This window comes from Neophocaena asiaeorientalis, unplaced genomic scaffold, assembly GCF_003031525.2.
Source record: "Neophocaena asiaeorientalis asiaeorientalis breed wild unplaced genomic scaffold, Neophocaena_asiaeorientalis_V1.1 scaffold62, whole genome shotgun sequence".
Classification (NCBI taxonomy): Eukaryota; Metazoa; Chordata; class Mammalia; order Artiodactyla; family Phocoenidae; genus Neophocaena; species Neophocaena asiaeorientalis.
The window spans coordinates 5,097,144-5,104,980 of NW_020175191.1; the positions used below are offsets into that span (position 1 = coordinate 5,097,144).

At 46.8% G+C, this 7,837-nt stretch overlaps 1 pseudogene; it reads left to right on the forward strand.

Moving 5' to 3' along the window:
* The first annotated feature begins 5,812 nt into the window (after positions 1–5,812).
* Positions 5,813–7,623, forward strand: LOC112412986 (WW domain binding protein 1-like pseudogene; annotated as a pseudogene).
* The last annotated feature ends 214 nt before the right edge of the window (positions 7,624–7,837 follow it).

Below are 7,837 nucleotides of genomic sequence, written 5' to 3' on the forward strand. Positions count from 1 at the left end.
TTTTCCATTATGGTTTATCACAGGATACTAAATACAGTTCCCTGTGCTACACAGCAGGACCTTGTTGTTTATCCATTCTCTTTATACTAGTTTGCATGTTCTCTATGTCTGTGAGTCTGTGAAACCTTTTTCTTGATTGAAGGAAGGTATTCAGTGTGGCATGAAGTATGAATCATTCAAATGCAGTAAACCAGGAGACTTCCCACCTGGCAACAGAGGGCTAGATGGCAACTGTGATATTTAGTAACCCTTCCACACAAAAGAAATGGTCAACATATAAATCCTCCTGAGAAGTAAACTGCAGCAAGGCTGCTAAGTACTCCCTCTTAGGGTCTTCCAGTTTGACTTTTTGGTCATTTTAGGTGGCATGCCCAATGAATACTTAATTTAATAGTCAGGAATGTGAGATCTGGATTTAGATGCCTAGGTTCAAATCTTGATGACATCACTCACTGGCTGTGAAATCCCTGGCAGTTAATCTCTTTGCCTCACTTTCCTCATCCATAACTATGGAGGGAATAGCCATTCCTTCACATTTTTTGTAAGGATTAAATGAGATATGTGTGTAAAGAAATTAAAACTCATAAATGTTAGACATCATCCTTATCATCATCAACAAACTGGCTATTTTAATCCTTTTTACTCCTGAAAAGGAAACCAGTTACCTGCATTTAAATTCCTAATTTTTAACGCAATAGCAGAGAGACAGGGTATGGAAATGAAATGCAGGCATGGGCTTTGCCACAGAATAGGATCATTGCTTGGGTCCACAGTGCAAGAGGCTGATTTAGGGAAAGGTAAGTGTAAAGTCTCAGGAAAGAGTCGGGATATCAAGGTAACATGGACAGGGAAACGTTTAGATAAAATTGTCTGAGTGCTTTACAGTTAAGTGAGAGGGCTGTGTAGTTTAATCCAGGAGTTCCAAGGGAAGATATATAAATATATAGGAATTAATGGAAAATGAAGTAAGCAGAGACTCCTATCCTGAGGTACTTTATACCTGTACTAATTAGCTAATTCAATTTACATGTAGATTTGAGTGCAAATGGCACATTTGGGAAACAAATGTTATGGCAGATAACAAATAATTAGCTTGAGAATTTGTATTAGTCTGCTCGGCTGCCATAACAAAATACCATAAACTGGGTGGCTTAAATAATGGAAATTTATTTTCTCATAGACTGGAGACTGGGAAGTCCCAGATCAAGATGCCAGCTCACTGGCTAGTGTCCTCTTCCCAGGTTGTAGACTGCCAACTTCTCACTGTGTCCTCACATGACAGAGAGAGACAGAGATAGAGATATACATATAGAGGGAGAGAGAGGGAGAAAGGGAGGGAGGGAGGGAGAGGGAGACGGGGAGGGAGAGGGAAGGAGGGCGCCTCTCTGGTGTCTCTTCTTATAAGGACACTAATGCCATCATGAGGGCCCCAACCTCACAACCTCATCTAAACCTAATTATCTCCCAATGGCCCTGCCTCCACATACCATCACCTTGGGGAGTAGGCTTCATCATATGAACTTGGGGGTACACAATTCTGTCCACAGCAGAATTGACAGTGTAATGAATGAATTGGACTGTGGTTTTCCCTGTACTGTGCCCTTCATGACTGTTTACCTGGGTCAGATGGAGTAAGTTATTTGAGTGCCACATGTTTGGTATTTTCTGTTGTACGTGCACACACATGGGTAGTGTGTACAACTTAAAAGCAAAACCATTCAAGCATGCAGAATTTCCCCACCTGCCACTTAGCCATGCTTCAGCTCTTCCATCAGATATAGGTGATTACTAAAGTGGCAGGAATGGTGTCATCAAGAAAAAAGTTTCAGGATGAAAAGGGATTGCTTATTGCAGAGCTCTGAGTGAGAATACAAAGAACCTGTAAGATTCTCTTTCATAGCCAATCATTAATGTTGTGTTTGTCTCTTCTGGACCAAAGGAGAAGTGTTGAGGGTTTGGGGGGGGGGTAGTGGGGAAAACAGGAGGAAAAGAGAAATGGGAGAGAAGAAATGGTCAATTAGCACGTAAGAGTGAGAAAGCAGAAACTGAAGCCACAAACTACGGAAAGAAGATTCTCACAGCCCCGGCCCCACCCAAGCGCTTCTCTTTTTTTTTCTTTGCGGTACGCGGGCCTCTCACTGTTGTGGCCTCTCCCTTTGCAGAGCACAGGCTCCAGACACGCAGGCCCAGCAGCTATGGCTCACGGGCCCAGCCGCTCCGCGGCATGTGGGATCTTCCCGGACCGGGGCACGAACCTGCGTCCCCTGCATCGGCAGGCGGATTCTCAACCACTGCGCCACCAGGGAAGCCCTCAGGCTCTTCTCTTGGGCTTAGGTGGGTCTCTCTGATGCCCTGCACCAGGTGCCAGTGGCTTCTGAAGGAAGAAGACCACAAGCTTTCAGGAAGAAACCCTTCAGATGCCAGGAGAGGCAGCAGCCCCACAGCACTGGGGCAAGGCTCGTCGTCTCTCCGGAACAGTAGAGAGCAAGTTCTGTCTACTGTGTGTGGAAACAGGTCTGTCAACTTCTGCTCAGAGTAAGGTGGAAGTAAGTCCAGGAAAGAGAGGGTGAGAGAGTACTAAAGAAGAACTGAAGAGCTAGGAAGAGCTAGATCTTTTGAAGGGGATGTCCTGGGCTGCCCAGGAAGGCTGCCTCAGATCTTCATCAAAAGAATTATTAACTCTTCTTCTCATCGTTGGACTGTAGCAAATCCTTCCCTTAGAAACTTCCTAGGCTTCATCCAAATGCATGTAAACCTTGAGAGAGGACCAAGAGGGAGAAGAAGGGCATGGCAGATTAGATAAGATGTGAGAGGTGACAGGTGCTGTGAGGCAAATCAATGAGACAGGAGATGATGTGACTGAATGGGAGCCTTCATCCTAAAGAACTACATCCCCCTGAGGCTTCTAGGCTGCAAACTGTGCTGCTCACCAAGAAAAAACATCACCCAGATTCACCTCACTTCCTTTTCTGCCATGCTTTGCAGGCTGGGACGTCAAGGGACAGCTATAGAGAGAGCATGCATGACCTGCAGTGAGGCATTTGAGCAAAAAGGAGCAACGTGGCATTAATGAGACTACATGTGTGACTGAATGACAATGCCCAAAGCGCGATGACCAAGGTGCCATGTTTACCTGGAAGAGAGCTCTCTGGGTTGTGCTAATGTGTCTGCCTTGTTCAGCACTTTTACTGGCAACTTGGATGAAGTCAAAGTGGGCAAGCTTGTCAAGTGTTCAGTTGACACAGAGCCAGGAGATAGCACTAATAAGTCAGCTGACAGGAACAAGATTCAAAGAGATCTAGACAGGTTAGAATGACAGATCAAAACTAACAAGATGGAAGATAGAAGCTATAGTTAGGTTCAAGCAATTAGATGCACCAGGTAAGGGAGACGAGTTCATGCATGAGTAATGAAAGCAGTGGTTTTGGTTGATTGCACTCTTGATATAAATTACATATATTTACATATATTATATATTACATATACATGTATTACAAATTACGTATATTACATATTCCGTATATTCCATATATTTACATATTCCAAATTACATATTATATAGCGTAACATGTTAGAAAAGAGAGAGAGAAAAAATTTTTGCAGATTTATATTGCATACGTAAATTGGTCATATCCAAAAAAAAAAAAAGGAGATAATTATCTCACAGTATTCTTCATACTGATTTCTATTTGAGATGACTCAAATTAAGCAAACATTCATTGAAAAATGCCCACGATGGGGTCTGGCGAGGAGAGAAGTAATTGAAGCAGTTGGAGCAGTTTCTCTGAGGAATTTGAGAATATGTGTAGAGTGTGGGGAGGATGAGATAGTCATATTCAAATATTTGAAAGTGACATTGAAAAGAATTAAGTGTCTTATGTGTAACTCCAGATGACCCATAAAGAGAAGTTTCAGACAGAAAGATAGATTTCTGCTCAATATACATTAGAATTAATTGACATTTTGAGATACCCAAATAGAGAATTTGCTGTGACAGGAATTTTCTAACTTAGACCCATTAGGGCTGATGTGGAGTGGTTTGAGAGGACACACGAGGTGACTTTAGGGTCTCTTCCACTCTATGGTTCAATTTATTTCACTTAAAATGTATGTATTGAATTTCTACGCACCGTGTATATAGTGAGTGGTGAGCAAAACATAAGCTGCTCTCTTGGCACCTACATATATAATCGATGGAGGAGACAATCAACGGGGTAAGCGACAACTTACTATAAACTCAATGCTCTGTAGAAAGCAAACAGGGTGCTGAGATAGAGAAAGATTAGGAAGGCCCTCCATAGATAAAATGGTCAGGGAAAGTCTCACTGAAGGGATACTTAAGTGAGACCTAAAGGGTGAGGGGATAGGCTTTTTAAAGAACTAGGAGAAACACTCCCAGTAGAAAGCACAACATGAACAAAGGCCTCCTTGGTAAGACAAAGCTGGGCACACTGAGGAAGGGAGAGCAGGTCAGCGTAGCTGGAACACGGGAGGCGAGGAACGGGATGGCAGGGGTGAGAGGGAGAAATAGGCAGAGCCAGGTCACATGGCGCCCTGTGCGAACAAAGATGAGGCTTTACACTTTTCTCCTAAGTTCAATGGAAAGCCACTAAAGAGTTTTAGGCAAGGAGAGACAGAATCTGATTCACGTTATAAAAAGGTTGATGAGTTCTTTAAGACTGTTTTAGTACTGAAAAATAGCAGAAAACAGAGGCTGTTCTGTTCCAGCACGTAGGTTAACTCAGAAGGGAAAGGTAGGGAGAACTTGCTAGAACTCTGCCAGAGTTTCCTCAGCTCTTAAGAGCCCAGCCTCTAGGGAGGCCCAAAACATCATGGTAGAGGGCTTTGAAGCACTGGGTAGTGTGTTCATTCTCAACTTGAGAACCTGGAATCTACCCTACTGTCATCCGTGGCCTTCCAGAAGAAATGCAACTCAGAGTGACTGCCAGAAAACAAGTATAGAGCCACAAGTGGCCTTGAGACTCTACGTGATCTAATTTCTCAAGAGGCAAGCGTCTTACAAAACAAGTGAGAAGTGTCCCTTCTTTCTAGTAATATTTGGAATTGGAGTTGAGGATCAGGTTAGAATTAAGCAAACTAGCTAGAATAGAGTTAAGGGAAAATAGATCTTGCTATAAAATTGAAATTCGATACCAGAAAGGAAATGGGATGAATTGAGAAAGTACAAGAAAGGATTAATTACAGGAAGGTCAGCATTAAATAGCTAGATTGAGAACTAAGCAAGTTTAAGAGGTGCTGTGGTGAGGTGTGGAGATGTGGGTCCTACAACTGATAGAATCATAACATTGCAGGCCATATAGAAAAATGGGGAAAAAGAGAAAAGAGCTACCAATAAGCCTTCCACCTTAATTGGCATTATTATTAATTTTGTGCATGTCTTCTGTTATTTTTCCCTTGCATCTGCTTTTAATATCTTTATTAGATTTTTGTTTAAGTCGTAAGAGCAATACATGTGAATTGCAGAAAATGAAACCTGCTCTGGTCTCCCAACCCAACCTCTCAGAGGTATACACATGGAATATAGTCTTAAAAGTTAATAGTCTGTTAAAAGAAGTCAAAAGAAGATGAGATATATCTATACACACGTACACACGCACACACACACAATGGAATACTACTCAGCCATAAAAAAGAATGAAATTTTGCCATCTGCAGCATCATAGATGGACTTGGAGGGTATTATGCTAAGTGAAATAAGTCAGAGAAAGGCAAACACTGCCTGATCTCACTTATATGGAATATAAGAAATATAACAAACAAGAAGCAGGAAGAAGAGGGAAGAGGAGGCGGGGGAGGGGGATGGAGAGGAGAAGGCTCCTGGGTGGCGTGGCGCACCTGCTCCTCCAGGCGCTGCCCAGCCCCCTGTCAGCCAGGGCTGAACCCCCGCAGGATAAGGAAACCTGCGTGGGTCCCAACAATCAAAGCTACATCTGTGACACAGGACACTGCTGTGGACGGTCTCAGTGCTGCAGCTACTACTATGAACTCTGGTGGTTCTGGCTCGTGCGGACCCTCGTCATCCTGCCGAGCTGCTGCTGCGTGTGCCACCACCGCCGAGCCAAGCACCGCCGTCAGGCCCAGCGGCGGCAACATGAAATCCACCCGATCGCCTACCGGGAAGCCCACAGTTACTCAGCGCTGCCATTTCCTTTCAGGTTTTTGCCAAACTCTTTACTACCTCCTTATGAGGAAGTGGTGAACCGACCTCCGACTCCTCCCCCACCATACAGTGCCTTCCAGCTCCAGCAGCAGCTGTCTGCACAGTGTGGCCCTACAGGCGGCAGCCCCCGGGCGCCGACCCCACCAGGGGCTCAGAGCAGCCCCTCGCCCGGGCCCAGCAGAAGCAGCACGCGATCCCCGAGCATCGCTGACCCTGAGCCCTCCAACATGCCAGCAGACCCAGCAGCAGCCACCAAAGCCCCCAGGATGGAGCCCAGCGGCTCTGTGGCCGGCCTGGGGGAGATGGACCCTGGGGCCTTCCTGGACAAGGATTCCGAATGTAAGGAGGAGCTGCTGAAAGGGTGCAGCTCCGAGCAGGGCGGCGCCCTCCCTGACAGCAAAGGCAAGACGCCCGGCAGACGTCGCCGCTTCACAAGTGACTCGGGCATCGAGGTGTGTGTGTGCAACTGGGGCCACCATGATGACGACCTCAAAGAGTTCAACGCGCTCATCGACGATGCTCTGGCCGGGCCCCTGGACTTCTGCGACAGCTGCCACGTGCGGCCCCCTGGCGACGAGGAGGAAGGGCTCTGCCAGCCCTCCGAGGAGCAGGCCCGGGAGGCCGGGCACCCTCACCTGCCGCGGCTGCCTGCCTGCCTGCCTGCTGCTGAACACCATCAACGAGCAGGACTCCCCAAACTCCCGGAGCAGCAGCTCCCCAAGCTAGAGCAGGCCCTGCCTGCGCCCGAGAACTTGGCGACGCAACCAGGGTAGGAGAGAACCATGAGAGGAGCATTAAGTGACTGTGTTCCCTTTTTTTTTTCTTTTTCTCCCCTCTGCTCCTGCGTTTTCCTGCATCTCCAGGTACAGTTTGGGGTGTGGTTGCCTCACCTCCCATAGATACAGTGTCACGGAGGGCTGAGAAGTTGTCCTGTGACTCATTTCTCATACCCCACCCCGTCCCCCTTTACCTCTTTTCAAGTCACGTGTCACTACCTGCTTGGGTCAGAGAGATGTGCGTTTCAGAAGCCCCCAAGGAGAGGATGAGACTGTGCCGTGAGGTGACTCTTGGTGATGGAGTGGATTCATGTTCTGGTGTGAGTTGATGAGAACCTCGCTGCGTCTCAGTCTGAGAGAGGTGGCAGGTCTCAGCCCTGGGTGAAGCCCCAGTGGTCCGGGGATTGTTGCCCCTCGCTGCCAGTGTCTCTGGAGCTGGAGTTGGGCCCCTCCTGTGGGAGGATGAGAGCTGACCGGCGGTTTCGTGGTGGGTTGGTAAAGGGCTTTTGCTCTCAAATTCCAGGTGATGAGATCAAAGTGGCACGATGCATCCTGGAGGGGCCCCTTCCCAGCAGGTCCTGGCTGGCCGCGGACTGGTTCAGTGTGGAAGATTACACCTGCCTTCTCTTTGTTTTTTTTCTTTTTTAAAAAAAAACAACAACAAAAGCGAGCTGAAAATAAGAACTTGACCAGTGGGCAGGCAAGAATTCTGTTTTAGAAAAGGAAAATTTGTGGCTTTTTCCCAACTTGGCCTTCAAAGAGTCCTGGCTACAGTTGAGCCAGAAGGAGATGTTTTGTGTGCAGGCTTGGCTGGGGGCTATCTCTGGAACTTCTGCGGGTGAGCAGAAGGCCCTGCGCTGTGGCAGTGGATAGAGGTGCA